At 44.4% G+C, this 8,931-nt stretch overlaps 1 protein-coding gene across 2 annotated transcripts in view; it reads right to left on the reverse strand.

Annotated features, from left to right (window-relative positions):
- The window catches only part of ACO1 (aconitase 1), a 33,793-nt gene extending 26,510 nt beyond the window's left edge, over positions 1 to 7,283 (reverse strand). Inside the window, exons 1-2 of one of the 2 annotated variants that reach the window (XM_071731910.1) lie at positions 7,150 to 7,193; positions 6,342 to 6,397 (exon numbers count right to left, since the gene is read on the reverse strand). The gene's annotated coding sequence lies outside the window, so the exon portion shown is untranslated. Of the gene's footprint in view, positions 1 to 6,341; positions 6,398 to 7,149 lie in introns of both variants that reach the window. The other variant, XM_071731908.1, reaches the window with a different exon arrangement.
- Between the last annotated feature and the right edge of the window lie 1,648 nt (positions 7,284 to 8,931).

An 8,931-nucleotide genomic window follows, 5' to 3' on the forward strand; every position in this document is an offset into this window, starting at 1 on the left:
GCAGCTCAAAAAAGCAAAACAAACAAACAAATGAAACAAAAGTAGAGCAGACTGTCATTACTGGAACATTCTCAAAGAGTTGCATGACTTGTATACAGTGTACGGGACAAACAATAGCTTCATTTAGCCCCTTCTCTGTCTACTAATACAATTCTATGACCATATTGGCTCATATTAATGCTGGTCACCTTTAAATCTACACTGTCTAGCAATCATTTTTTTTTCACTCATTTTGTTACATTCATGCAGCTGCTCAGCACTGTGACACCTTTCTCCATCTCTTACCAGAGTTTGCCTCAAATTCACCCACAGACTGCACATGGGCTCACTGCAGAATGTCTGATTTCTGGCTTTTCTCTCCAATTCCACTCTTCCCCAGAGAAGCAAAAGTGCAGACAGATTTCAACCATAAATACCAGCAGGGGCAAATTTATTTAGACAAGGTCATAGCTTTCCAAATATATAAAAAGGAAGCTGTTTTTTGCACATGCAGCATTTGCCCTTCAGAGCAGAGAATGAACCCTTGGCTGCAACAGCTGCTCCATACTGTCTGTATCCCCAGATGTAACACAAGAGGGTTGCAGCTTCTACAGCAACACAGGTTTTATATTGTAATACTCCAACAAAGCACTTGCAAACCTGATTACAAACAAATTCCTCTGAGAGGGTCTGTGAGCTTGGTTTTTACCATGAGAGCTTGGATGTTTGCTGCCCACCAAAGATGAGTCCAGAAATGCCTCCTGGCTGCACAGTGTGGGAAGCTTGCAGACTTCATCATAAGATCATTATATAGGAATATGCATAAGCACAAGGGGACAGAAGGAAAAACGTGTCCATACCTTGTCTTCAGAATTAATCCACTAAACAAAATATACTCAAAGCATACTTAAGTCTTATCCAGATCTCTACAAAAAGAATTAAAGTACATGACTTAAAATATCTTAAATCATTTAAACCTCCACTGCATGTGTTGCTTGCAAGTCCTAAGTAACCTGAGTATCCAACATAAAGATGCTCTAGTCATGTCACAACATCTTTTATTGGAAAAGAACTCCATTCAGTAATTGAGGCATAATTTAAAGTATGTTCTTGATTGACTCTGGGTCCTGCACTCTACTTTAGAGCCCTTTAAAAACAGCAGTGTGACTTGGAAAAACGTTACGAAGTTGAAGATAAAATTTTACTGAAAGGAATGGAATTTAGAAAGCATCCTGGCAGGAATGCTGTGGTAAAAGTCCTCACCTGATGATAAGGCAGAGGAGACAGGGAACAGCCATTGTCTTCCTTTGGAAATACAGCATTTGCATTTCTGATCTGGATCTCATCTTACCACCTTCCACTGCCAACATCACTCCTTCACCTGCTCCCCCAGGTTACTTTCCTTAATTTTGTCCATCCTACCAGTGCATCTGTACTTAGCTGGTATATATGTGGCAAGTACCTCAAAATATCAAAAGCAAATAGCTAAAAAAAAATTTAAATCTAAGGGAAGCTGCAGCAGAGCAGCAGGTCACTGAGTTGCAAACCTACCAAGACAATACTGATAGTGAATTTTCTGACATTACTAAGAATTGTATAAATCCAAACAGCACTTCTAAAATTGAGTTGGGTTGCCCAACAGAAAACGAGTCTCTGTATAGCTCTTCTCATAGTTTCACATTCTACTCAGCAATGGGCCTCAGCTGAAATTGTTGATGACTACTTCCACTTTACCTAAGCTATAGATTGCTAAGGCATAAATAAAGATCTCTTTGCAGGTCCAGAATGCAGGAACCTCTGTACTGTTGGAGTTGTAGCATGCTCTGTGTGTATGCCTATATTGACTGAAAAGCAAGGAAGAAAAATATCCATCTTAAGCATGTTACTAGACATCTGCATTTTTGATACAGAAAGAAAACCTCTTCAATATGGCCAGGTGTCTATAGCAATAAGTAAATCCATTTATTTAAATAACTTTAAAAAGTTATTTTAACTAACAACTTTAAATAGCTTTAGAAGAAAAACAACTCATGACACGTATCTGTGTAGCAGGAAAAAAAAACAAAAACAAACAAAATATCCAAGTTGCCCAAGACAAATGTTGTCTTTGATTTTTTTTTTCTCCCCCCCCAGAGGAACCCTGAAAAAAAACAAAACAAATCAAAGACACAGGGAAAAAAACCGAAACACAACCACAAAAACAAACAACAAACAAACAACACAACCTGGCAAAAAAACCCCACCAAAACACAAAACTCCCTCAAGTACACCCAGCATTTGGACACAGTTGCACAACACCACTAGAACAAGCAGAGTCTTGTTTTATGATGTATCTAGGTATAATTACTTTGGGATCCACACTGAACAGATGGGTACAACTTCCCTTGCAACAATGACAGGCTTCATGTTCCGATGAAGAGAAGCTCTTACTGTGTAACACTTACCCTGCCTGTGACTGATGAGGCCACCGTGCGAGACCCATGGAGTCGCTGAGCTGCTGTAAGCAGGCAGCGAGACAAGCTCTCAGTGCTAACACTCAGGGGTTTCAGAAAGAACTTCTCTGTCTCTCTTTTACCCATAGAATCCCCTTGGTTACCCATGGGTCTTTAGAGAGGAGTCCTCTAACAATATGAGCAATGATCCTATTACTACCAACTACACCATTACTCTGCACACAAGAAAATGCAGTAACACATGCAGGAGGTTTTTTCAAACACTGTAAGCAAAGTTTCAGGGAGCCCATCAAAACTTTAACACAGCTCAAGAGGAACTCTGTCCTGAAACACAAATGGGACTCAGGACTCCAGACACTGCTGCTTTCTCCTGATGCCTGAACTGCAGTATTTATTTGTTCAAAGCCACAGTGTGTACCACGTACACTTCCAGAGTACTGCAAAGGTTTATAATGCATAATCCTATAATCTGTATGTTTCACAGGCTGTCCTAAGCATTTTGACCATTTCACTTTGTTAGCTGTGCTGAGCTTCACAACAAGGAATGGAATATTTAGTTCAGGGATTGAGCTTGTGAAATCAAACCTTTAGGTCTTAAAGTAACTCCAGCTCCAAACAAACTGGAAGATTAGGGATGAGTTCCAGCGTGTGGATAGTTAACTCCCTCAGGCCATCTCTCCTGAAATCCAGATTCTACCTCCTCCCTCACTTCAGAACAGGTAGTTCACTCACTGCATAAGAGACACTCAAAACACTCTACTTGTACACCTCTCAGCACCTTTGGGGACCCAGGCAAGCACACGTACCAAGCATCCTTAGCCAGTCTCTGGAACACAATTTAGCCTTATGGTTAACACAATTAATTAGTCCTAATTAAGCAGGCATAATGTTAAGGGAATGCTGGGTCAGCAGATTCATCACTCAGTGCCCTAGTTAAAAAGCAGACTAATTTTCTTTTTTGCTGCAGGAAAACAAGTAATATAAGTCCTAAGAATACAGGGAAGTTTATTTAGATGCTATGGAACACTGAAAAGTGAGGCCCTGTGGTTTTGGTTTTTTCCCCCTGAAAGAGCAACTCTGAACTTTAACCCACCCCCTAGCTCTGTACAAAGTTGCTGCTTATTTCTCCTATGTTAGCAGTCCTAGACTGTTCATTAACAAATACGCAGCATGGACAAACTTTAACAAAGAACTAGCTTTCAGTGTTAGTAAAAAAAAAATAAAAAAAAAATCCTGTGTAGCACAGAGAAACAGGTTCCCACTGTTAAATTAACAGGGCAGAGCTGCAAGAAGTCTGGAATACTGAGTGCTGCAAGTGTGTACAAAGGTTTGTTTGAAACTTGGTTTCAATTTCAGTAGGCAGGATTAAAAGACATCTCAGCATTGGTCTGTTTGTTTCCAGAGGCTCATGTGAAAGGGGAAGGAACAGAGAAGAGATGCGTGGGAAGGGGAAACAAAGCAGGAGTACCATGAATCAGCCCTCCACACAAGCCATTCAAACTCCACCAGCTCTGCTGACTGCTGTCTTGGCACCCCTGAAACTCCTTTGTGTGACCTGCCACCTAAACTGTTTCAGAGATATCAAAAACATATCGGTGGATGAGTCCTTTCAGGATGAAGACCTTACAAGACGATTACTACTGTTGTGAAATAAATCTGGCACCATGGGGAAAAGTCCTAATTCTTCGTGCCAATTTAAGCCAAATCCTGAATTTTTGCTCTGAAGACAATGAAAAATAATTTTCTCACAACCAAAATTGCAACCCCAGCAACTATTCAACTGTCCATGAAGAAGAAGTTAGCTTTCACAACCCCTTAGCTTCAGTCTGTACACAGAAGAACAAGGAGATATATAAGATTTCATCAGTTCCAACTAGCTGATACCAGAGTTTACTGGCCAAGCTCCCAGGAGAGGCGAATTCAGTTTCCACAAAACATTTTAAATTCAGCCAGCTTTTTCAGTTTTCCACAAAAAGGATCGAGGGGATTTGGGAGGAGAGGAATGGAAATACCAGCAAACAAAAAATGAAAACAAAACAACATAGAAAAAAAAAAAGCAAATCATCAACCAAACCATCAAACCCTAACCACGCTTTTTCACAAGGTTCTGGACTTCTGTCCCTAGAATTATGGGATTTCCCAGCTCCTGCAAGGAAGTGTCAAATACCTGGAAGAAATCTGAACTAACCACTCCCTAAGGCAGCACTGAAGGCAAGAACCCTGACAGATTCTTACCTTCTATTCACACAAACAGAGATTGTTTCAGAAGAAGAGACCTTTAATTTATAGAAGAGTTCCCAATTTATTTCTTTCCAGAGATCTTAAGGAGATCATTACTCCAGGGAGGGAGAAAATTTCCAGCTATTATGTGGTGAAATTCTACAGTGAGTGTCTATGTCAGAAAACATTAGCAAAAGAGAATTGCTGCCATTCTTACTATTTAAATGTCAATTATATTTCTTCTGTGGTTTTCTGCAATTGTTGTTTCAGCTCTTGCACCATTACTACAAAAACTTCATTGAATACTATCAGAGCAGGAGTGTATTATTCCCTAGCTAATGGAAGCCAAGTTAGAGATGTGATATGACTACAAATGCAGTTTGGAAGCCCCACAGCCTTCTGTTCAGCAGCAGTCTGCGTGACATACTCTGCAGAGCACTGTTAAGTGATCAGACTCCTTCATACGCTGGAAACTTCTCCAGGAATTTCCTCTCTCTTACAAAATCAAGCATCAGTAAAGAATTGAGAATTTTTTTAATCACTCCTCACACACACCACGGATCCTGGAAGGCACAAGAGTCAGCTGCACTTCCTACTCTACGCACATTAAATTCCACTAACTTTCTTTGAAGAAGTAACAATCCCCAGAAGTTTATTAGGACATTCTGATGGAGCACAATTGCTTTTAAGTAAGAAATGCTAAATAAACATCCCAGTGTTAATATTTCTCTAGGGTGGTCTTCCTTTCCTTCAGTATTGTGGATTGATAATGAGCCAGTCTGAACAACAGGAACAACACAGAATGTTCGATATATTAATTAAATTCCAATTGTTTGGAGAGACAATCCTCTATTTCAGACCAAGTTTCCTGATGATGCCAAAGAATGCTGAAGCCCAGACTTCCATGTCTCTTCCCCTGTCTCACACCTAAGCTAGCTTTAGAGGTGAAAAACAAATATCAAGGTACAACCTCCAGTTAAAAAAATAAGAAGGAACAGTAGTGGTGTTTTGAAGCATGGCAATGCACTGAGCAAACACAGAGGGACAAATCCAAACATACACCTAACCCAGAGCCTGACACCACACATCCCTAGAGCCACAGTTCTCAGCCAGGCCAGACCACAGAGCTAGTTAGAAGAGCAATAACACGTACATTGCTCTCTTTCTCCAGGTAAAGTAAAGGTGGCCCATCCACCTGTGACACATATCAGCTCATGATAAGCCATTATTTTAGTAATCATTATGAGAATCCCACTGAAAAATGAGAGCTATTTAGCACAAGGGCTGCCCCTTTCAAAGCATGGCCAAGCTTTTCCAGTGTAATGGAATGGCTAAGGCAGTTTGTGGCTACAATAGTCATTGCTAGAGGGCAGACATAGCATAGGCAGCCGCCTCACAAGCTTTGCTCAACTTCTACACCCATGGGCAAGGGGCTGTGGCCATGAACACACAACCATGGACCAGCCACTAATTGTGTTAACCAGTTAAATACTACCAGTGTTTGGTCAGGGCACTTGATAGGGCTGTGAGTGTTCATAGCTCACAGCCTCACTGGGGCAGAGGTCAGCCCAGTTACCCCTGTGGATAACACATCCCAGCAGGACGGGACCATTTGGAGATGCGGCCCCTGCAGCCAAGTCCAGGTGTAACTATGCTTTCAAACCCCTACGAGTAAAGGAGTCACAATACCCGCGTCTCTGCCAAGGCCTCCGTGACTGCAGTTACAGACCCTGTGCACCTGCTGCCTGTGCCATGAACACCAAAGAGATCACATTGTCACTCGAAGCAAAAAATAACCCCCAAGACTATTAAAATCTGTCACTTTACCTCGATATAGGTAAACCTTCTAATGACTCTTTTTCAGATCGTTTTTCTGTGTTACCTCCTCACCCTGCAGTTTTATTGCTTTTCTGCAGCACAGCGAGGTTGCTGTGTGCTCGATACGCACACCACACGCTGTCCTCTGCTATTCAGATCCTACTGAATTACCAGAAGACGGGGCCAGAGCAGAGCCGGCAAGACAGCCGACGACAAAGCTGTGCTTAGATGCAGATAAAGACGCGCTTCTTCTCCTTAGCTCCTGCCCTTCTCCCCCGGCAGAGCCTATTCCCCTCCCGGGGCCCCGCAGAAGGTGACGGCCGCACCTGAGGGCAGCAGGCTCACCGCCGGCTCCCTAGAAGACCCAACTCCCGCCGGCCGCTCCTGCTGCTCGGAGACGTGTCCGGAGCCCTCCCGCAGGGCTACCCACAGCCACCTCCCCTTCCAGCTCCCACCCTGCCAGCCGGCAGCCGGACTGATCCCCCGGCCCGCCTGCCCGGCCCGGCCCGGCCCGGCTCGGCCTCGTCGCTGATGGCCGCCCTCCGCCCGGGCCCGGGCCCGCTCAGCGTTCCGCCAGGGCGCCTCTCACCCCCCGCCTTCCCCGGATGCGCGGCGAGGGAAGCGGCAGCAAGGCGCCCGGGGGAACCGAGGCGGCCGGGCCCGCGGGGGCCCCACTCACCGGGACGAGAGAAGGAAGCGACCGCCGCTGGCCGTCAGGGCCGCCGGGGGAGAGGGGAAAAGGGGGCTGGGCGGGCTGCCTGGCTCCGGGCTGGCTCCGCCTCGCCCCGCCTCGAAGCCCTCAGGGCCGGCGGCGGCAGCAGCGAAGCGGGGGGGAGAGACCGAGAGACCGAAGGGAGGGACGGAGGGCGAGCGGTGGGGTCGGAATAAGCCTGTTAGTTATAAACCGGTCAAGATCGATATGGTGACGCCAAGAGTGAGGAGCACTGTCAGGGTACAGGGCGTCCTGGAGGACCTGGTTAATGTCACCCCCGCAGCCCGGGGCGGTGGGCTGCTGTTCTCCGCACAACAGAGCGGCATGTGGTTTGAGCCCGAACGCAGTAAATGCGTTTAATTCTAGGAAAGTCGTTAGATAAATAGGTAAAGCGGGGCTGGAGATACGCAGGGGGGTTTTGTGGGAGAGCGTAAATTTGTGTCAAAAGGATGGAGAACGTCCTGGAGACCCGGAGAGTGACCGAGAGTCTTGCCAACCCTTGACAGTCAAGACTGGAGGGAGGGAAGGACAGCGTCATATTGTTTGGTCCCCGGAGAAAGCTCAGGCTTAGAGTAAACAGGGGCACTCACTGGCCTTGCTGCTGAGGAGCGGGTCCCAGAGGAGCAAGCGGGTGCAAAGGGTGAAGATGGAAGTGCTCTGCTCTGCTCTGCTCTGCTCTGCTCAGAGAAAAGGACAAACCCTAGGGAATGCCCAGGATGTCTCTCCAGGTTGTGGGCAAGTCAAAATTCCTGCACACCAGTCTGTGCTGGCAGATCACTCTGCCTGTGCCCTATCCAGCTGGAACTGGATGACCACAGAAAAGCAGTGGTAGAGCCTAGCAAACCAGAGATGCTGTGTAGGGTTTTCTTAGCTAAACACTGAAATCCTGGCTTTGTCACACCTGCTGCTGATTTTCTGGTGAAAAAAAGTGAAGACTTCAAGGGCTGTCATTAGACCTACTGTTCTGTGACTTGATACCTATAAATTTCCCATGATCGACAAAATACAGTGATTTTAGTTGCCATTCACAATCTTTTTCATGTTGGCCTGTTTTCTGTTCAGCACAAACACCTTGTGGAGCAATTCAGATGTACCAGGTTCCCTGCTTAGAACTGCTAAGGTTTTTAGAACACAAAATTTGCTTTAACAGACAGTTAGTTTGTACATTAAACTGGACATGCATTCATAGTATTCTTTTCAAACCTTTGGCCAGAGAGATTCACAAAACTGATTTTGTAAGAACAAAACTTTGTAGTCTTGACAGTGGAAGGAGAAGAACCACGTATTCTTCAGAACACCACAAAATAGTGGATGACTTTGGTGGTATGAGAAGCCAGAGCATTAAAAAAATACCTGGGTGTTTTCCTCAGAGCTTTATATACTTCTTCATTTTTTTGTTTTGTTTCATAAATGTTTCATTAATAGTCACAAGATCATTTCAGCATGTTCCTCTTGGAAAGATAAGTTCTGCAATAACTCTTTGGGTCACTTCCTTTTAAAAAAAGTATTGTGATTTTTTTTTTCTTCTTTCTAACAAAATACACTTCAAAGGCCTATGTGCATCACTGAATTTTAAATCATGAAAAAAATCCTTCATCTCAAAATACCAAAGTTGTTGCTGCAAAATCTGACTGACCTGAAATCTCTTGGGAAAAGAGCAAAGACTGGTGAATTAGCAGGTCAACAATATGAGTGGAAATCCACCCATCAGTGACTATCTTCAGGGCCAGTATTTTCTGCTCTGCTTGG

This window comes from Heliangelus exortis, chromosome Z, assembly GCF_036169615.1.
Source record: "Heliangelus exortis chromosome Z, bHelExo1.hap1, whole genome shotgun sequence".
NCBI classification, from domain to species: domain Eukaryota; kingdom Metazoa; phylum Chordata; class Aves; order Apodiformes; family Trochilidae; genus Heliangelus; species Heliangelus exortis.